Here is a 22,731-nt window from a genome sequence, read left to right as displayed (position 1 = left end):
TATCGGGACTGAAGTCTGATTTTCCCTTTATTTCCAAACCATTTAAACTGAACTTTCCTGAACTGACTCGAACCTGTACTTTGCAACCTGGTAAAGTGAGCAGGTGTTAACTCTTCAGCTGAAGGGTTTACTGACTCTTTCCTGAGGCACGTTGTGTTTCGACTCTGCATATTTGGTTTGTATGACCTGAAAGCTGACTCTCCTGTTTCTCTCTCATTCTTTTTCTAGGTAACCAGCAAATGTTTTCTTCATTGAATCTGTATGGCATTGTGTGGCTAATTTTACTAAATGATTGTTATTAAATCTGATGCTTGAATGTGATTTATGTTTCCTTATCATTCATATTGAGGCTTAGATCAATGATTTACAGGAGCAAACAATATCGTATTAGAGTAAATCTTGGAGTGAACCTTCTTGTCGTAAGTCTTATGAAAACACAATAGGGTTACTTTCAGCCATTTTAGAGTTGGTCATCACACGGTCGCATAATGCCCCTCTATATGTCGTAAACGGCTGTAGCAATAACAACCCGGGAGAATGGACTCCGTAGGCTGCAGGGGTGTCCTGCTCATGAAGTGGCATTGTCTCACTTAGAACCAAGTACCCTGCCTTCAGGATTGTTAAGACCTGCTATAGGGGTGACATATAGGTTTTAAGTGTAGTGACCCTTAGATATAGTAAACCTATATCTTACGTAAGTGTGCATGCAGCAGCTTACACAGGCTGCAATGGCAGGCCAGTAGGTTCCATTTTGCATGGCCTCTCATGGGTGGCATAATAAATGCTTCAGCCCATGGGAAGCCACTGGGGTATCTATGCCCCGAGTAAATGGGTACCATATCGGTTTAAGGCTTTTGTCTGCTGTTGCACATCCACACGAGCCTTGCGCCTCTCCAAGTGGTCCCTGTCCAATTTTTCACACAGGACAGCCATGCACTGGGTGATGTCTGTCATGCCATTTGCCAGCGAATGCATGCTGTCCGAAATGTTTCCTATGCCCTTGTCAATGTTTTCCAGCTTGTTGTTGATGCTCCGCGCCTGCCTCTGAACACCCATCATTGCCTTTGCCTGCAAGCCCTGGACCTTGACCATGGTGGCCTGCAGACCGCAGAAGACCCCCTGACCGTATTGCCCTTCAGCTCTCTCCCATGACCTTCGTCCTCGGACACTGCCCGCACAGCTCTTGGAGGGGGCTGCTGATCAGCGTTGGCTGACTCTGGTGCATTGCTTGCCATGTCACCCTCCTCCTCTTCCTCCTCAGATGTTTTTAGAATGCATGGAGGGGGCACATCAAGCCGCCTTGCCCTTTACTGCACAGGTGACGGAGTTGTTGGTGTGGGGGACTGTGCAGCTGCTCCTGACTCCTGAGTCCCAAACAAAAGAGGAGACTGAGGCTGTGGTGTGGTTGTGTCCTCAGGTGTCTTGGCTGCCTGCTCTGTGTCCTTCCCTCCTTGTACTGTGCTGGGACCAGCTTCTTCTCTCCTCTTCTCCCTATCCATTGCTGTGCTGCGCGATGACTCTCCTGTGGACAGACATGGACATTGTGTCAGTGGAGTGGTTCACCTGTGTCTCTTGATTAAATCACACTACTATCACACATTTGCCTGCTCCTCATTTGCTTATGCTAGTAGTGTGTCGCATCCCTTGCTGTATGGTATGCTGACTGCATAGAGTTATCTACCTATGACTACGTCTCCCATGATGCATTGCTGGGCATTAGTAAAACCTGTTCTGGAGTGTGATGTAGGCAAACAGAGTGGGGAAGGGGAATAGGTAAATGGGTTAATGATGATGTACATGCATCTTACCTTGTTTCTTTGCAGCTCTAGCGGAGCTGTCAGCATCCCCAATGCAATGGATGCATTCAGGCTCAAGGGTGGATTCAACAAGCTCCTCAATGTCGGTGAGTCGTGGTGCTCGGTTTTGGCCTCCCCCTGTTGCTGCAGCTTCTTTTCTGTGGGCAGCTAGTTTCTTTTTGGTAATTATGCGAAGGTCATACCACCTTTTTTTTAAATCGTAAATTTCGCGGTGGGTGACACCAATGGCATTTACCTTTGCTTGAATATCAATCCAGGTAGTGCGCTTGATACACTCTGCAACATGCAGTGATTGTTTCCCAAATATTTTGCTGTAATGTTTCACAACCTCTGCAACAAGCACCTGCAGTTCTTCAGGGCTGAATTTCATTTTTCTCCTGCATTCTGCTGCATCCCTATGTCCATCCTGACTCTCCATGGTGCTGTTCAGGTAAGCTCAGGGAAGCCTGCTCCTCTGTCTGTCCTCCTGCTCTCCTGACTATTGGTTTCTGCACCTGCATGGGTGTGGCCACTCCCAGGTACTGGGGAGGGGTGCTTGCTTCTGATTGGTTGATTCCACTGTAGCTTTGTTTTTGGGTGTGGTTGGTGTTACTGATTGGTTCACAGGCTCACATGTTTGTCAGTTTCAAATTTCCGAATCGGTAATTTCCGATTCGGTAAATTCCGAATCGGTAAAACCCATTCATTCCTATGGGCCACACCCAAAAACAAAGCTACAGTGGAATCAACCAATCAGAATCAAGCGCCCCTCCCCAATTTTACCGATTTTTTACCTACATCTCAATTTCCTATTCTGAAATACCGATTCGGTATGAGTCGGTATTTTAGAATTGGTAAAATGAAATTACCTACATCTGGCCCTTAATCTCTCTGTGCCTACCAAAAATGAATGTGCCCTTCTGTAACAAAATAGGTGCTCATGTAAAGCTGTCTGATACCTGATTTCTCTGGACTAGTTTGCGCTATGTAAAACTCTAAAAGAAAAAGAAAAAAGAAATGGGCTACTATCCAACCATGTGTGCAACATCTAACTTCGGTCTACCAACTCAAACTATTTGGTGGATCCAAGTCTAATAAGACTCCTTGCCACCCATGAAGTAATCATTCGGCCTGTAGATTTATCAGTGGAGACAGTTCCACCTTAATCCTTGTAAATAGCTTTAGCCTTTTCCTCGTAGAACCAAGCATGACAAAAAGACTACTGCCGTTATGCTAGTCTGCCATCTTGGCAAGATAATTATTTTCTATCATTTTCACATATACTGTATGAGTGTGACCCACATTCAAAGGTATGAGAATAGGAATAAACACTGGTCGAATCACCCCCTAAAACTGTACAGCATATTCGGTATTAGGTAAGGCCCTGTCCTAATGTCCAGCTTACCTGAGGAATCTCCTATAGTTCTACACAAAGTAAAGACACAAAATGCCACAGCTACCTTGCAGAGTTAACAACCTCCATAACAGACATTTTACTATAAAATCAAAATACTTTTGCATTCAGTTCAAAAACTGGGGAATTCTGAACCTTTAAACAGAGAGGCTAATCTAAGGGCGACAAAACGGACTCCACTGGTTAGAGAACTAAAAACAAGTGGAAAAAGCTTCCTTTGAGCTCCCAAAAGGCTTTAATTTCTGCTTACAGTTCTTTGGTGGAATTCACAGAGAGCCTCAGAGAGAAACCATATGTAACAAGCATTTGCAATCCAATCTGTCTCCCTTTGGGATCTTATATGTAGTTAGCTATGCAGCACATTAGCCTGGGTGCTAAACCGATTACTGAATCCGAAGCCTGCAATGAGGAAGGACAATGACAGAAGCCAATGGCAAATATGGACGCAGAGTGGGTAGGGCTTCTCTTCCATACTCCACTACAGCAGCTCGCCAGAGCAGTGCATGTGCGCTGTTTCAGGCTCAACCTAAAACGGGGCTTCCATGGTCGGTCTGCAGAAGAACAGATGTAGCAATTGCTTCCTTGCCAAGACTTTGGGCCATATCTCCGGTGACATCACTGAATGGCAAATTTTTCCCCAAAACATTAAACGAGACAAAGGATTTGTGGAGGGGAGGCTCATTTCTCTGGTTGTGCACTCTCTGTGAAATAACTTAACTAAGCATGGTTTTAATTGGGCTCTAACATGTATCAAAAATGTGAAAAATGGACTAGCTTGGAATTTTAGAGGTACATGTGTTCAAAGGGAAGGTGCATTAAATCCAATAGCAACTATTGATCGGTGGAGAGTACTTACACCTCTTTGTGCTTCTGACGTGGGTGCTCTAACTTGGATATGGCCCTGATGTGAACACAACCATTCAAGACACAGGCAGAGGCTCGAGGACAGCATGAGAAGGACATGTAAAAAGTGAAGAGACTCAAACCGGTTCTGCATAGGCAGACCGAAAACCCCCATTGTCATCTGCTAACTCTATATACAAGTAGGATATACTGATCCACTTGCTGATCCAGTTCCAAGTTCTCTCTAACAAAAGGAAACGTTCCCATAAAATATCCAGAGGACAACCAGGATTGGTGCCTGCCTGACAGAAAGTTTCCAGAGGTGAGGGGACTTTACCTGGAGTCTGCATTGGAGGAAGAACTGTCTGACTAGTCCTCGGAACTGAAGTAACATTGCTTGAGGTAAGGGAGAGGAGTGAACAGTCTGTGCAGGAGTTGACAGTTTGAAGGAGCTAGAAGCAGTTGGTCCTGGTGTACGGGTCGATCAATCAGAGACTCATTGGCAGAGAACCAGTTCCAGAGATCCTTGGAGGATCACAGTGCTTTGGAAGCATTACCGGCGGCCTTCCTGTTTCATCTGTCTCATCACTGCTGAAGCACTTAAGGATGTGTGCTTGATTGTTTGGCCGAATGAAGCTGGGATCAATATTTGATCATGTCGGTGGATCCGCAGCATGCCTGCAACCCCATACTGTGGAAAAAGCAGTTCTTCCCTAGATATCCTCAAACACTGCTTGGCGTTAGTCGCCTCTAATGCACTCGGTGATTATCAAATAAAGAGGCGGGCGCTGAAAACTGGAAAGCAAGAAACTGATTTATTTCCTCCGGAGCAAAGCACGTCAGATCAGACAAACAGGGTATCGTCTCGAGGTGCTCTCTGTACATCTCTGTGGCCTGGCCTTATATCCAGTATTATATTGGTTTATTGCTGTGTAACACATTCCTGACATTACTTTGATGTACGTCAAGCATTTCTGGAATCCCCGCTTTAGGCTTGTTCCCACATAAATTCACATAGTAGAGACCCCCACCCCAATTACAGTAGGTGATGGCTATCGCGCAGCTTGACATTCCGTCAGGGGCTGAAATGTGTGCAATCGGTCGGATCTCATGGGGCTGTGGCATTGATTAATCCCGGCTCCTTTTGGTGGGAGGCGAGATCCTACTGTACGGGAGAAATAAACTGTATCCGCAGGGTTGGGTGATGGCCTGGGATCAGTGCAAGGAAAGGGGTTATCAAAAGGGGGCTGTTCGTTTGCGAGGGATGAAAGGGCATGTGGGTTTGGCACGGGAAGTGGCTCCGGGGCAGGGTCGCGCTGAGGATGCTTTATGACTCAAGCATGTGTGCATGGGGGGGGGCTGCCAGCGCACGGGGGATGATAATCAGGTCAGGGAGACGTGCAGGCGATCGGCAGTGTACGAAGCGGCCATGGTGTCTAAGATGGCTGCCACTTTACGTGCTCGTATGGGCCTAGGTTTGGACAAGATGGCGCCGGTAATGTTCACATCGAAATCTAATTTTCCACAGTGTACCCTTTGAACATATCCTAGCCAGCTTGCCAATTTACATTAATACCCATCATATTTTGTATCTCTACGTCATATAAGGCTTTCATATGTTCAGATTTAGTGTCCAAAGTCTTAGGGCAAATAGAGTTCATGAAAAGAGAGCACAGGGGCGGTATGCATTGTATCCCCAGGCAACAACCACATATTATTAAAACTGATCCCAATATTATCATTAATAATTTCCAACCCCAGTCTTTCAAAATGTTCCAAAACCAGCTTCCAAGTGTTAAGCCTTCTTGTCCTTTATGGATCTCTGATGCAGTCTGTGAAGGTGTTTGATTGCCTTGTAAACTGAAGGTGAATTATCTGGTACGAAGGTGCAGCAGCTGGCTCCGATGATGCGGCATGCTCCTCCACGATCCGCTAGTACCACGTCTAGAACAAGACGGTTCTGTAGAGCCACCAGGCGGACCACCTGTAGCTCAGTTGTGTTGTCTGTGAGGATGCCGGCTGTGATGTCCAATGCTGTTCCGATTGCATGGGTCAGATGTCGGATGGCTCATTTGTTTGCCATCGGACCCCAAAGTGGAATGAGTCCTTTTGCTGCATCGAGGAGCTGTGATGCGGAGGATTCTGCTTGCTCCGTGTCCTTTGAGCGTTTCTGTCTGTGATGGTTTGCTGTTGCTATGTACGTTGGAGGAAGGACAAAGGCAGTGTAGCAGGTGCCCCCACAGCCTTTTGGGAGCCAGGTGTAAGCTTTTGTACCGCAGACAAAGTATATGTTTGGTGATGCAACAAATGATGGGGGATCAGTAGTGTTCAAAGACCTTTCTATGGAGCAGGAGCTGTGGCCCACGATTTTCGTCCCATGGCCCTCGATGCAAACAAGGCCTGAGAGGTTCACCACAGATAGGGCAACAGTTAGGGTTGCGGCAGTCTGTTTTCGTAGATATGAGAAGGTGGGTCTGGCTGGGTTATTGAACACTTGCATTTCGATTCGTTCTTTTTCTGGAATGTTCATTTGAAACGTTGTGTTTGAGGTTAGAGGGCAAAAGGGAGCAGAGGTTTTTCGAGTTTTGTTCAGCCAGAACTCGTTGTAGAACTGTGTGATTGTTCCATCAGATGTAGTGTTGTCTTTGTAGCTTTCTTGTAGGAGCATTAACCAGGCAAGGCAGGATACATGAACAGAGAAGGGTGAAGGGATGAAGGGAATAGAGTGTTCGGTTGCATGAGGTAGCAGCCCACAGATGCAACAGTTTGTGGCATTGGCAGCAAGATTGTGTTGATGCAGCAACTGTACAAATGAGTTATTCCAAAATTCTTTGTGTCGTTCTCGGAGGTGGGGTGACAGTGAGACCTGATAATGTTCTTTCTTGGTGGTGGGCTGCATAGTGGGTATCATTGTCTTGTGAGCGGGAGCACTTTCTTCCACAATCCAAACTGTGACCATTAGCAAGAGGCTGAGGAGAGATAAGATGAAAAGTGCAATTGTCTTTGAGCTATGCAGCTCGGTAGTCTTTGCGGTGGGTCTTTGGCCGTCCGGGATCTTCCATCACCTTCAAGAGGCTCGGTGTCTGGCAGGACCACATACTTTGTCTGGCGTCTCTCCTGGTAGCCTTTGTAGTGTTAGCTACCGCTCTGAGATTTTTGACTCAGTTAGTGGTCTGCTTTGCCGAAGCACTCTCCTTCCTTCGCAAGTTGTACCCTTTTCTGGATGGCACAGTGGGATCGGGAAATTCTGCCAATTCAAGTGTCTCTGTTTCTGGGTAACAACTCAGGGCTGGTCGGTCTTTGGTTAGGAGCTCTTCTTGGGTATCCACGTTTTCGTTCGTTGTCAGGGTTGGGGATATTCTTTTGCAGTGGTGCGCATGTAGCCAATTCTTCTTTCCTTCCACTCGAAGTGCAGTTCGGGTGGTGATCAAGACTTGCCAGGGGCCCATCTACCTAGGTTCCAGACTCTTTGATCTTTGGAACTTTCAAATCGGGACGTACTCTCCAGGTTTGATGTCATGTCCGGGGCCCCTGGATGCGTCTGGTATGGCTTGCTGCACCTGTTGGTGGATAACAGTTAGTTCTTTTGTAAGATTATACAAGTATTCAGACATTAGAATGTCCGGGACATCATGGATGGAGGTTGGCTTCGGCGCGGCCCAAATGTTCATAGGCCGGCCAAAGACAACCTCGTACGGAGTCAAGTGGTGTCTGGTTGGGGTGGAGCGCATTGATAGTAATGCATCAGGCCATTTCAGTCCTGTGGTGGCAGCTACCTTTGCTAGTTTTATCTTCAGTGTGGCGTTATGTCTTTCTACCAGGCCCGCAGATTGGGGGTGGAAAACTGCATGCAACTTTTGCTTTACTCCCAATCCCTTCAATATGAGTTGGATAACTTCGGCTACGAAGTGAGGGCCATTATCGCTCCATAAAATTCTACAAAGGCCATAGCGTGGGAAAAACTCTTTCAACAATACCTTTGCAGCAGCGGTGGCGGTATTGTCGCGAGTGGGGTAAGCTTCCACCCATTTACTGAATGCGCACACAATAACTAGGACGTATTTTAGACCATGGCACCTTTCTAACTGAATGTAATCCATTTGGAGGATCTCAAAGGGATGGTCAGGGACCCCAAACCCTCCCCGAGGTACTACTGTCCCTTTCCCCAGGTTGTGATGTAGGTATATCATGCATTGTTGAACTAGGCGTTTCGCTGAATCTGCTACTTTGTCATTATCCCATACCTCAGTAATCAGTTTGGTCATGGGAATTGATCCTATGTGTGCGGGTAAGTGTGCCATGGTCAATATGGGGATCAGATAAGCGTTATGTAGCAGCCATTTGTCTTTGTCTTTCGTCCTCCAGCAGCCTTTGTCGTCTTTTAGTCCCACCCAAGCCCATTCAGTCAGTTCGTGTTGTGTGCTCGTCAGTTGGATGTCGCTTATAGTGGTCCTAGCGTCTGTCCATTTCTCTACTTGTGACCTGGTCACATACATTTGTGTTGTCGTTCTGTTTTCAGCTGTGGCTCGGGCAGCAACGTCAGCTAGTGCATTTCCCTGTCCAATAAGGTCAGTTACTTTCTTATGTGCTTGGCATTTGATTACTGCTAGCTGCTTTGGGAGGAGGACTGCTTCAGTCAGGGCAGAGACTAAATCTCCATGTAGGATGGGTGTGCCGTGTGAGGTCAGGAATACCCTTTCTCTCCATAGGAGCCCAAAATGATGAACTACCCCAAAGGCGTACTGGCTATCGGTGTATATGTTGACTGTCGTGCCAGCCGGTAGAATGCATGCTTGTGTAAGGGCGATGAGTTCTGCCACCTGTGCAGATCGTTGGGCAATTCGGGCTGTTTCAATAATGGTTCGGGCTGTGGTGATGGCATCTGCAGCTGAGGTGGTGCCGTCGGGGAGTTTGATGCATGAGCCATCTACCCATAATTCTCCTTCAGGTTCTGGGAAAGCAGTGTCTCGGAGGTCTACTCTACTCTTGGTCTGTTCGTCAGTGAGGGTCACACAGTCATGTAGGGGAGTTACATTAGGGTTGTTTTCAGGCAGTGGTAACAATGTAGCTGGGTTCAGAGTGGTGCACCGTTTCAGGGTGATGTGTGGTGCCAATAGGGTCAACTCGTATCCAGTCAGTCGTGCACTAGTCAGGTGTTGGTCTTGGTCTGGTTCAGGAGAGTGTCAACAGCATGGGGTACTAACACTGTAAGGGGGTTAGAAAGTACAATTCCTTCACTCTGTCGTATCAAAACTGCTGCGGCTGCTACAGCTCGTAGGCAAGCTGGTAATGCTCTGGCTACGGGGTCAAGAGTGGCTGAGAAATAGGCGCAAGGGCGTTGTTTAGGGCCAATTGATTGTGTCAGGACAGATAATGCACATCCCTCTCTTTCGTGCGTGTAAAGGGAGAATGGTTTGGAATAGTATGGGGTTCCTAGAACAGGCGCTGAACAAAGGGCGTCTCGCAATTTCTTGAAAGAGGTCTGGCATTCAGGGGTCCAAGGGAGAGGAGAGGGAAAATTTTTGGATAGAAGGGAAAGTAGGGGCTTAACAATGAGGCTAAAGTTTGGCAACCACTGTCGACAGAATGAGATGAGGCCTACCAGAGAGCAGACTTGCTTCTGGTTCTTAGGGACGGGAGTGTCTAAAATGGTCTGGATTCTGTCAGGTGTGAGTTTCCTTCCTTCTTTTGACAAGAGGTGACCTATGTATGTCACTTGGGGTTTACAAAACTGTAACTTCTTTCGAGAAACTTTGTGACTATTCTCTGCTAGGAAGTGTAGGAGCTGGATGGTGGCTGTGACTTCAAGTGGAGTGGTGTCGGCCGCTAAAGGGATATCGTCTACATACTGTATTAACACCACTCTGTCCGGTAACTGAACTGCATCTAACTGTCTCTTGAGTGCCTGGCTATAGATGCTTGGGCTTTCGGTGTACCCCTGGGGTACTCGGCAAAATCTATACGAGCGGGATCTTAGGGTAAATCCAAAGAGGTAGCGGCTGTCTGGGTGAATGGGTATGGAGAAGAAGGCATTTTTTAGGTCAATTACAGACTACGGGGTATTGAGGTACGACTATCTTGTTGATCTCTCGCAGGTCGATGATGAAGTGGTACGCTTTCTCATCTCCTTCTCCTTGTCTCTTGATGATTGGCAGAATCGGGCCGTTGCAAATATTACTTACTACTTCTTCTACCACTCCTGCATTTACTAATGACTATTATTTCGATCAACGCTTTCTCGCCTTCTGGTGATATCTTGTACTGCTGTACTTTCGGTAGAGTCGCATCCTATCGTACAGTTACATGCACTGGGTCCATCATCATTCGTCCTACATCTGAGTCAGCCTTTGCCCATAAGTACGAGGGTAAGGTATCAAGTAGGGACATGTCTGCTTCAGTAATGGAGTACATGTGTCGTGAAGGGCAAGATCTGAGTAGGTTGGGATTGTCATATAGGATGACTCGGACTCCGTCGGGCGAGCACCTGATAGTTGTTTGAAAATGCTTCAGTAAGTCAAGTCCCATAATGGCGTCTGGTGTATTGGAGGAGAGGAGGAATGTCGTGTCGGTAATATTGTTTTCAAGATCAAATGGGATCGGTTTGGACAAGGGGTTAGTGGAGGGCGTACCATCAAATCCTATTGATGTCACGTGTGAGCCAGACAAGAGTGCCCTTGGGATCAGTCGTTTGGATAATGCTCTACGTGTTGCTCCTGTGTCTACCAGAAATGGAGACTTCATGCCTAGGACCCTTGCGGTAACATAAGGGCCTTGCTGGTCAACATAGAGCTTGACTGGATCCCTCCCTTGCCCTTGGCAGTCCTATGCAAAGTCGTATGCATTGTCGTAGTCAGATTGCTGGTACTGATTCTGTCGTGGACGGTCAAATGTATTCGTTCTACCTGGCCTTTCGTCACTAGCGTCGTTTGCGTACCCTCGTCTACATCCTCTATTTCTCGGTCCATTCGCTAGTTCTCTTGTCTCTTTGTTCCTATTCATGTCCAACAGGACCGGGCATTGAGCCTTCCAATGTCCGTACTCTTTGCAAAATGCACATTGGTTCTCGCCTAAGTCTCTATGTCCAGCGTAGGGTGCGGGTGCATTACTTCTGGGTGGTGGGTTTCTAGGGGCACTCTGTTGATAACCGCCCTTGTATTGTTCTTTCCCTATATTTACTCCTTGTAACTGAGCTATCATGACTCACTCCTTTAAATCTTTCTTTTTCTTTTCTGAAGCTCTGTCATTTTCATTTTTCTGGTGTTCGTAATACTGGGCCATCTGGAGGATGGCCGCGGGCTTTGAGGCCGCCCAACTGCTTTCGCAAGTTTGCAGTTTCTGCGAAACTTCCAGTAATAGACCTTTAATGTAATTTTGTATGAACAAGTGATGTCCAGTGGCAGTGGTCATGTCCTGTCAACTGTAATCGGAGAACACCGTTTCAAACCGGTAGAAGTATTCGGAGACGCCTTCTTGGGGTTTCTGGCGGCAAGCTGTTACTATAGACCAGTCTACCTTTTTCTCGGGGATTAGGGTCTTTACCTTTTGTACGATCTTATCTGGGAGGTCTAGTATGGCTTTCAGGGGTTTCTGTCCAGGGATTCGTTGCTTATCTAGGATATCGAGTTGTTCCCAGGTATGTCCAAGGAGATCAGTGTGGTCGACTTTCCGGATTTGCTTCCACACATCAGCTGGCAGGCATAGCCCAAAGAATAAATCAATATCGGCTAGGGTCATGATTGTCGATCCTAAGGCGGTACCTAATTCCATATAGAACGCGGTGGGATTCTCTCGCAAGTTCGGCAAGGATTTGCTGAAAGTCAGAATGTCCTGTCTATCCCAGGGTTGATACACCCAGTTGTATACTACTCTTCCTTTGGCATCTTGATGATTTATATCGTCATGAGTTCCTGACCTCTTGGGGGGACCCAGTAGGGGGCTGCTTCTTTTATGGGCATCAGGTTGTCTAATTTTTCTGTTGGGGGTTCGACTGTTACAGGGGTGGCGCCTTTGACTGTTTGTTCCTGTTCTATGAGGTGGCGGACGACTTCTAATGTATAGGAAAAGAGTTCCACTACATCGCATTCACTCTCGTCTCCTATATCTACCTTTCTGTATAGAGGTGCAAGTCGTTCGGGCTTTTTATCCCTAGACTTTTCCTCATATGCCGTGAGAGTGTAATAACAAAAGCACACAAAAAAGTGTCGTTTGTGGTTGTCGGCATAAGAGTTGCATATATCTGTTATGTACTCCTCAGTTTCTTTTCTTTCTACTAGGGTTTTGACTATTTTATCAATGCCTGTTTGTTCATTTTTGCTCAAACTGGGAATTCTTGTTGGTCCCTTCTCTTTTGTTTCGGTTCTGTCTGAGGCGTCTTTCGACAAGGTGTTTAGTACGAGAGGCTCGGTCGGCACGGAGGCCGTGGGTACCGAGGCCCTGGCCCTGCCCTCAGTTAAATTCTGGTGTTGTAGGTGCTGTACTAAAGGATGGGAGGGGGCATAAGGAGGAGGCATATAGATGATTGGGGGACCTAGGAGTAAATCATCATCTGTCCTTTGCTTCGATGGGAGCTCAGGGTAAAGCACTGAGGGTGTTCTAACAGGGCATTGGCCGGAGGTTTCTGATTCTCGTTCTTTTTTAGCTTTTTCTCTTTCCCTTATTTCCTCTTCTAACTTTTTAGCAGCTAAGTGAGCTTTATCGATCTTTGCTTCATCTCTCTTCTTACGTTGCATTGCTTCTTTGCGCCACATGCCGAGACTATCGATCATGGTCGGCGTAGTTTTATTTTTGCGAAGGGCTATCTCTAGCGCTTCGATTTTAGCGAGGTCAAAAGATCCCATCAGTGGCCACTGACTTTCTCAATCTTTCTTCGTATTTTTATGCCATAGTTTGCTATAAGCTACGTAGACTAGTCCATGTTTAATGTACATGTCCTTATTAGGGGTGCCCTCCAGTGGAGCTGGATGATCTACCTCTAAGAAACGATCCGGGTTAAACCAATTACCAATCAGTGGGGAGAAGATAGGCATGACTTATATCTGACAAGTGAAGATCTCACATAATGGTGGACAAAGGTCCGCACTACCTATCCTTCACTATCTGCAAAGACTAGACAAAATATTTCTATTCTTCGTTGTTTGCAAACAGAGAATATCTCGAAAAGAACCAAGAAATTGAGTAGCAATGGAGGCTAAACGAACCAATCAATAAGTAATACTAGCATTGTCTATACAATCGATCAATCAATCAAACAAAAAGAGTCGTGCTGCACGACCTTACCCGGACCGTATGGACAGTTTCTCATCTTCCACTTCCAGCGCCCTATCGTCCTCTATTCTCCGTTATTGCCGCAGCACTCCTGTGGGATCCCAGTCAGGACCGTAGATCACTCGAGAGAGGTCCGTTCAGAACCGGTGAAGGTCGGATGATCGGCTGCCAGACAAGGGTCCTTTGGGCATGAGCTCTTCCCGATCAGTGCAGTCGTTCACTCGGTCGATAGGACCTCTCTCACTGGACCTACGTGTCGCTGATGGGCCCCACGTTGGGCGGCAATTGTGGAAAAAGCAGTTCTTCCCTGGATATCCTCAAACACTGCTTGGCGTTAGTCGCCTCTAATTCACTCAGTGATTATCAAATAAAGAGGCGGGCGCTGGAAACTGGAAAGAAAGAAACAGATTTATTTCCTCCGGAGCAAAGCACGTCAGATCAGACAAACAGGGTATCGTCTCGAGGTGCTCTCTGTGCATCTCTGTGGCCTGGCCTTATATACAGTATTATATTGTTTTCTTGCAGTGTAACACATTCCTGACATTACTTCGATGTACGTCAAGCATTTCTGGAATCCCCGCTTTAGATTTGTTCCCACACATATTCACATAGTAGAGACCCCTACCCCAATCACAGTAGGTGATGGCTATCGCGCAGCTGGACATTCCGTCAGGGGCTGAAATGTGCGCAATCGGTCGGATCTCATGGGGTTGTGGCCTTGATTAATCCCAGGTCCTTTTGGTGAGAGGCGAGATCCTACTGTACGGGGGCAATAAACTGTATCCGCAGGGTTGGGTGATGGCCTGGGATCTGATCAAACAACCAGGTGCAAGGGAAGGGGTTATCAAAAGGGGGCTGTTTGTGTGCGAGGGATGAAAGGGCATGTGGGTTTGGCACTGGAAGTGGCTCCGGGGCAGGGTCGCGCTGAGGATGCTTTATGACTCAAGCATGTGTGCATGGGGGAGGGCTGCCAGCGCACGGGGATGATAGTCAGGTCAGGGAGACGTGCAGGCGATCGGCAGTGTACGAAGCGGCCATGGTGTCTAAGATGGCTGCCACATTACGTGCTCGTATGGGCCTAGGTTTGGACAAGATGGCGCCGGTAATGTTCACATCGAAATCTAATTTTCCACAGTGTACCCTTTGAACATATCCTAGCCAGCTTGCCAATTTACATTAATACCCATCATATTTTGTATCTCTACGTCATATAAGGCTTTCATATGTTCAGATTTAGTGTCCAAAGTCTTAGGGCAAATAGAGTTCATGAAAAGAGAGCACAGGGGCGGTATGCATTGTATCCCCAGGCAACAACCACATATTATAAAAACTGATCCCAATATTATCATTAATAATTTCCAACCCCAGTCTTTCAAAATGTTCCAAAACCAGCTTCCAAGTGTTAAGCCTTCTTGTCCTTTATGGATCTCTGATGCAGTCTGTGAAGGTGTTTGATTGCCTTGTAAACTGAAGGTGAATTATCCGGTACGAAGGTGCAGCAGCTGGCTCCGACGATGCGGCATGCTCCTCCACGATCCGCTAGTACCACGTCTAGAACAAGACGGTTCTGTAGAGCCACCAGGCGGACCACCTGTAGCTCAGCTGTGTTGTCTGTGAGGATGCCGGCTGTGATGTCCAATGCTGTTCCGATTGCATGGGTCAGATGTCGGATGGCTCATTTGTTTGCCATCGGACCCCAAAGTGGAATGAGTCCTTTTGCTGTGTCGAGGAGCTGTGATGCGGAGGATTCTGCTTGCTCCGTGTCCTTTGAGCGTTTCTGTCTGTGATGGTTTGCTGTTGCTATGTACGTTGGAGGAAGGACAAAGGCAGTGTAGCAGGTGCCCCCACAGCCTTTTTGGAGCCAGGTGTAAGCTTTTGTACCGCAGACAAAGTACATGTTTGGTGATGCAACAAATGATGGGGGATCAGTAGTGTTCAAAGACCTTTCTATGGAGCAGGAGCTGTGGCCCACGATTTTCGTCCCATGGCCCTCGATGCAAACAAGGCCTGAGAGGTTCACCACAGATAGGGCAACAGTTAGGGTTGCGGCAGTCTGTTTTCGTAGATATGAGAAGGTGGGTCTGGCTGGGTTATTGAACACTTGCATTTTGATTCGTTCTTTTTCTGGAATGTTCATTTGAAACGTTGTGTTTGAGGTTAGAGGGCAAAAGGGAGCAGAGGTTTTTCGAGTTTTGTTCAGCCAGAACTCGTTGTAGAACTGTGTGATTGTTCCATCAGATGTAGTGTTGTCTTTGTAGCTTTCTTGTAGGAGCATTAACCAGGCAAGGCAGGATACATGAACAGAGAAGGGTGAAGGGATGAAGGGATTAGAGTGTTCGGTTGCATGAGGTAGCAGCCCACAGATCCAACAGTTTGTGCATTGGCAGCAAGATTGTGTTGATGCAGCAACTGTACAAATGAGTTATTCCAAAATTCTTTGTGTCGTTCTCGGAGGTGGGGTGACAGTGAGACCTGATAATGTTCTTTCTTGGTGGTGGGCTGCATAGTGGGTATCATTGTCTTGTGAGCGGGAGCACTTTCTTCCACAATCCAAACTGTGACCATTAGCAAGAGGCTGAGGAGAGATAAGATGAAAAGTGCAATTGTCTTTGAGCTATGCAGCTCGGTAGTCTTTGCGGTGGGTCTTTGGCCATCCGGGATCTTCCATCACCTTCAAGAGGCTCGGTGTCTGGCAGGACCACATACTTTGTCTGGCGTCTCTCCTGGTAGCCTTTGTAGTGTTAGCTACCGCTCTGAGATTTTTGACTCAGTTAGTGGTCTGCTTTGCCGAAGCGCACTCCTTTCGTCGCAAGTTGTACCCTTTTCTGGATGGCACAGTGGGATCGGGAAATTCTGCCAATTCAAGTGTCTCTGTTTCTGGGTAACAACTCAGGGCTGGTCGGTCTTTGGTTAGGAGCTCTTCTTGGGTATCCAAGTTTTCGTTCGTTGTCAGGGTTGGGGATATTCTTTTGCAGTGGTGCGCATGTAGCCAATTCTTCTTTCCTTCCACTCGAAGTGCAGTTCGGGTGGTGATCAAGACTTGCCAGGGGCCCATCTACCTGGGTTCCAGACTCTTTGATCTTTGGAACTTTCAAATCGGGACGTACTTTCCAGGTTTGATGTCATGTCCGGGGCCCCTGGATGCGTCTGGTATGGCTTGCTGCACCTGTTGGTGGATAACAGTTAGTTCTTTTGTAAGATTATGCAGGTAATCAGACATTAGAATGTCCAGGACATCATGGATGGAGGTTGGCTTCGGCGCGGCCCAAATGTTCATAGGCCGGCCAAAGACAACCTCGTACGGAGTCAAGTGGTGTCTGGTTGGGGTGGAGCGCATTGATAGTAATGCCAGTGGGAGGGCATCAGGCCATTTCAGTCCTGTGGTGGCAGCTACCTTTGCTAGTTTTATCTTCAGTGTGGCGTTATGTCTTTCTACCAGGCCCGCAGATTGGGGGTGGAAAACTGCATGGAACTTTTGCTTTACTCCCAATCCCTTCAATATGAGTTGGATAACTTCGGCTACGAAGTGAGGGCCATTATCGCTCCATAAAATTCTACAAAGGCCATAGCGTGGGAAAAACTCTTTCAACAACACCTTTGCAGTAGCGGTGGCGGTATTGTCGCGAGTGGGGTAAGCTTCCACCCATTTACTGAATGCGCACACAATAACTAGGACGTATTTTAGACCATGGCGCCTTTCTAACTGAATGTAATCCATTTGGAGGATCTCAAAGGGATGGTCAGGGACCCCAAACCCTCCCCGAGGTACTACTGTCCCTTTCCCCAGGTTGTGATGTAGGTATATCATGCATTGTTGAACTAGGCGTTTCACTGAATCTGCTACTTTGTCATTATCCCATACCTCAGTAATCAGTTTGGTCATGGGAATTGATCCTATGTGTGCGGGTAAGTGTGCCATGGTCAATATGGGGATCAGATAAGCGTTATGTAGCAGCCATTTGTCTTTGTCTTTCGTCCTCCAGCAGCCTTTGCCGTCTTTTAGTCCCACCCAAGCCCATTCAGTCAGTTCGTGTTGTGTGCTCGTCAGTTGGATGTCGCTTATAGTGGTCCTAGCGTCTGTCCATTTCTCTACTTGTGACCTGGTCACATACATTTGTGTTGTTGTTCTGTTTTCAGCTGTGGCTCGGGCAGCAACGTCAGCTAGTGCATTTCCCTGTCCAATAAGGTCAGTTACTTTCTTATGTGCTTGGCATTTGATTACTGCTAGCTGCTTTGGGAGGAGGACTGCTTCAGTCAGGGCAGAGACTAAATCTCCATGTAGGATGGGTGTGCCGTGTGAGGTCAGGAATACCCTTTCTCTCCATAGGAGCCCAAAATGATGAACTACCCCAAAGGCGTACTGGCTATCGGTGTATATGTTGACTGTCGTGCCAGCCGGTAGAATGCATGCTCGTGTAAGGGCGATGAGTTCTGCCGCCTGTGCAGATCGTTGGGCAATTCGGGCTGTTTCAATAATGGTTCGGGCTGTGGTGATGGCATATGCAGCTGAGGTGGTGCCGTCGGGAGTTTGATGCATGAGCCATCTACCCATAATTCTCCTTCAGGTTCTGGGAAAGCAGTGTCTCGGAGGTCTACTCTACTCTTGGTCTGTTCGTCAGTGAGGGTCACACAGTCATGTAGGGGAGTTACATTAGGGTTGTTTTCAGGCAGTGGTAACAATGTAGCTGGGTTCAGAGTGGTGCACCGTTTCAGGGTGATGTGTGGTGCCAATAGGGTCAACTCGTATCCAGTCAGTCGTGCACTAGTCAGGTGTTGGTCTTGGTCTGGTTCAGGAGAGTGTCAACAGCATGGGGTACTAACACTGTAAGGGGGTTAGAAATTACAATTCCTTCACTCTGTCGTATCAAAACTGCTGCGGCTGCTACAGCTCGTAGGCAAGCTGGTAATGCTCTGGCTACGGGGTCAAGAGTGGCTGAGAAATAGGCGCAAGGGCGTTGTTTAGGGCCAATTGATTGTGTCAGGACAGATAATGCACATCCCTCTCTTTCGTGCGTGTAAAGGGAGAATGGTTTGGAATAGTATGGGGTTCCTAGAACAGGCGCTGAACAAAGGGCGTCTCGCAATTTCTTGAAAGAGGTCTGGCATTCAGGGGTCCAAGGGAGAGGAGAGGGAACATTTTTGGATAGAAGGGAAAGTAGGGGCTTAACAATGAGGCTAAAGTTTGGCAACCACTGTCGACAGAATGAGATGAGGCCTACCAGAGAGCAGACTTGCTTCTGGTTCTTAGGGACGGGAGTGTCTAAAATGGTCTGGATTCTGTCAGGTGTGAGTTTCCTTCCTTCTTTTGACAAGAGGTGACCTAGGTATGTCACTTAGGGTTTACAAAACTGTAACTTCTTTCGAGAAACTTTGTGACCATTCTCTGCTAGGAAGTGTAGGAGCTGGATGGTGGCTGTGACTTCAAGTGGAGTGGTGTCGGCCGCTAAAGGGATATCGTCTACATACTGTATTAACACCACTCTGTCCGGTAACTGAACTGCATCTAACTGTCTCTTGAGTGCCTGGCTATAGATGCTTGGGCTTTCGGTGTACCCCTGGGGTACTCGGCAAAATCTATACGAGCGGGATCTTAGGGTAAATCCAAAGAGGTAGCGGCTGTCTGGGTGAATGGGTATGGAGAAGAAGGCATTTTTTAGGTCAATTACAGACTACGGGGTATTGAGGTACGACTATCTTGTTGATCTCTCGCAGGTCGATGATGAAGTGGTACGCTTTCTCATCTCCTTCTCCTTGTCTCTTGATGATTGGCAGAATCGGGCTGTTGCAAATATTACTTACTACTTCTTCTACCACTCCTGCATTTACTAATGACTATTATTTCGATCAACGCTTTCTCGCCTTCTGGTGATATCTTGTACTGCTGTACTTTCGGTAGAGTCGCATCCACTGTTACATGCACTGGGTCCATCATCATTCGTCCTACATCTGAGTCAGCCTTTGCCCATAAGTACGAGGGTAAGGTATCAAGTAGGGACATGTCTGCTTCAGTAATGGAGTACATGTGTCGTGAAGGGCAAGATCTGAGTAGGTTGGGATTGTCATATAGGATGACTCGGACTCCGTCGGGCGAGCACCTGATAGTTGTTCGAAAATGCTTCAGTAAGTCAAGTCCCATAATGGCGTCTGGTGTATTGGAGGAGAGGAGGAATGTCGTGTCGGTAATATTGTTTTCAAGATCAAATGGGATCGGTTTGGACAAGGGGTTAGTGGAGGGCGTACCATCAAATCCTATTGATGTCACGTGTGAGCCAGACAAGAGTGCCCTTGGGATCAGTCGTTTGGATAATGCACTACGTGTTGCTCCTGTGTCTACCAGAAATGGAGACTTCATGCCTAGGACCCTTGTGGTAACATAAGGGCCTTGCTGGTCAACATAGAGCTTGACTGGATCCCTCCCTTGCCCTTGGCAGTCCTATGCAAAGTCGTATGCATTGTCGTAGTCAGATTGCTGGTACTGATTCTGTCGTGGACAGTCAAATGTATTCGTTCTACCTGGCCTTTCGTCACTAGCGTCGTTTGCGTACCCTCGTCTACATCCTCTATTTCTCGGTCCATTCGCTAGTTCTCTTGTCTCTTTGTTCCTATTCATGTCCAAAAGGACCGGGCATTGAGCCTTCCAATGTCCGTACTCTTTGCAAAATGCACATTGGTTCTCGCCTAAGTCTCTATGTCCAGCGTAGGGTTCGGGTGCATTACTTCTGGGTGGTGGGTTTCTAGGGGCACTCTGTTGATAACCGCCCTTGTATTGTTCTTTCCCTATATTTACTCCTTGTAACTGAGCTATCATGACTCACTCCTTTAAATCTTTCTTTTTCCTTTCTGAAGCTCTGTCGTTTTCATTTTTCTGGTGTTCGTAATACTGGGCCATCTGGAGGATGGCCGCGGGCTTTGAGGCCGCCCAACTGCTTTCGCAAGTTTGCAGTTTCTGCGAAACTTCCGGTAATAGACCTTTAATGTAATTTTGTATGAACAAGTGATGTCCAGTTGCAGTGGTCATGTCCTGTCAACTGTAATCGGAGAACACCGTTTCGAACCGGTAGAAGTATTCGGAGACGCCTTCTTGGGGTTTCTGGCGGCAAGCTGTTACTATAGACCAGTCTACCTTTTTCTCGGGGATTAGGGTCTTTACCTTTTGTACGATCTTATCTGGGAGGTCTAGTATGGCTTTCAGGGGTTTCTGTCCAGGGATTCGTTGCTTATCTAGGATATCGAGTTGTTCCCAGGTATGTCCAAGGAGATCAGTGTGGTCGACTTTCCGGATTTGCTTCCACACATCAGCTGGCAGACATAGCCCAAAGAATAAATCAATATCGGCTAGGGTCATGATTGTCGATCCTAAGGCGGTTCCTAATTCCATATAGAACGCGGTGGGATTCTCTCGCAAGTTCGGCAAGGATTTGCGGAAAGTCAGAATGTCCTGTCTATCCCAGGGTTGATACACCCAGTTGTATACTACTCTTCCTTTGGCATCTTGATGATTTATATCGTCATGAGTTCCTGACCTCTTGGGGGGACCCAGTAGGGGGCTGCTTCTTTTATGGGCATCAGGTTGTCTAATTTTTCTGTTGGGGGTTCGACTGTTACAGGGGTGGCGCCTTTGACTGTTTGTTCCTGTTCTATGAGGTGGCGGAAGACTTCTAATGTATAGGAAAAGAGTTCCACTACATCGCATTCACTCTTGTCTCCTATATCTACCTTTCTGTATAGAGGTGCAAGTCGTTCGGGCTTTTTATCCCTAGACTTTTCCTCATATGCCGTGAGAGTGTAATAACAAAAGCACACAAAAAAGTGTCGTTTGTGGTTGTCGGCATAGGAGTTGCATATATCTGTTATGTACTCCTCAGTTTCTTTTCTTTCTACTAGGGTTTTGACTATTTTATCAATGCCTGTTTGTTCATTTTTGCTCAAACTGGGAATTCTTGTTGGTCCCTTCTCTTTTGTTTCGGTTCTGTCTGAGGCGTCTTTCGACAAGGTGTTTAGTACGAGAGGCTCGGTCGGCACGGAGGCCGTGGGTACCGAGGCCCTGGCCCTGCCCTCAGTTAAATTCTGGTGTTGTAGGTGCTGTACTAAAGGATGGGAGGGGGCATAAGGAGGAGGCATATAGATGATTGGGGGACCTAGGAGTAAATCATCATCTGTCCTTTGCTTCGATGGGAGCTCAGGGTAAAGCACTGAGGGTGTTCTAACAGGGCATTGGCCGGAGGTTTCTGATTCTCGTTCTTTTTTAGCTTTTTCTCTTTCCCTTATTTCCTCTTCTAACTTTTTAGCAGCTAAGTGAGCTTTATCGATCTTTGCTTCATCTCTCTTCTTACGTTGCATTGCTTCTTTGCGCCACATGCCGAGACTATCGATCATGGTCGGCGTAGTTTTATTTTTGCGAAGGGCTATCTCTAGCGGTTCGATTTTAGCGAGGTCAAAAGATCCCATCAGTGGCCACTGACTTTCTCAATCTTTCTTCGTATTTTTATGCCATAGTTTGCTATAAGCTACGTAGACTAGTCCATGTTTAATGTACATGTCCTTATTAGGGGTGCCCTCCAGTGGAGCTGGATGATCTACCTCTAAGAAACGATCCGGGTTAAACCAATTACCAATCAGTGGGGAGAAGATAGGCATGACTTATATCTGACAAGTGAAGATCTCACATAATGGTGGACAAAGGTCCGCACTACCTATCCTTCGCTATCTGCAAAGACTAGACAAAATATTTCTATTCTTCGTTGTTTGCAAACAGAGAATATCTCGAAAAGAACCAATAAATTGAGTAGCAATGGAGGCTAAACGAACCAATCAATGAGTAATACTAGTATTGTCTATACAATCAATCAATCAATCAAACAAACAAAAAGAGTCGTGCTGCACGACCTTACCCGGACCGTATGGACAGTTTCTCGTCTTCCACTTCCAGCGCCCTATCGTCCTCTATTCTCCGTTATTGCCGCAGCACTCCTGTGGGATCCCAGTCAGGACCGTAGATCACTCGAGAGAGGTCCGTTCAGAACCGGTGAAGGTCGGATGATCGGCTGCCAGACAAGGGTCCTTTGGGCATGAGCTCTTCCCGATCAGTGCAGTCGTTCACTCGGTCGTTAGGACCTCTCTCACTGGACCTACGTGTCGCTGATGGGCCCCACGTTGGGCGGCAATTGTGGAAAAAGCAGTTCTTCCCTGGATATCCTCAAACACTGCTTGGCGTTAGTCGCCTCTAATTCACTCAGTGATTATCAAATAAAGAGGCGGGCGCTGGAAACTGGAAAGAAAGAAACAGATTTATTTCCTCCGGAGCAAAGCACGTCAGATCAGACAAACAGGGTATCGTCTCAAGGTGCTCTCTGTGCATCTCTGTGGCCTGGCCTTATATACAGTATTATATTGTTTTCTTGCAGTGTAACACAT

The sequence above is a fragment of the Lissotriton vulgaris genome, chromosome 12, assembly GCF_964263255.1.
Source record: "Lissotriton vulgaris chromosome 12, aLisVul1.2, whole genome shotgun sequence".
NCBI lineage: Eukaryota > Metazoa > Chordata > Amphibia > Caudata > Salamandridae > Lissotriton > Lissotriton vulgaris.
The sequence above is the reverse complement of the archived record's forward strand: the minus strand, read 5'-3'. Positions refer to the sequence as shown.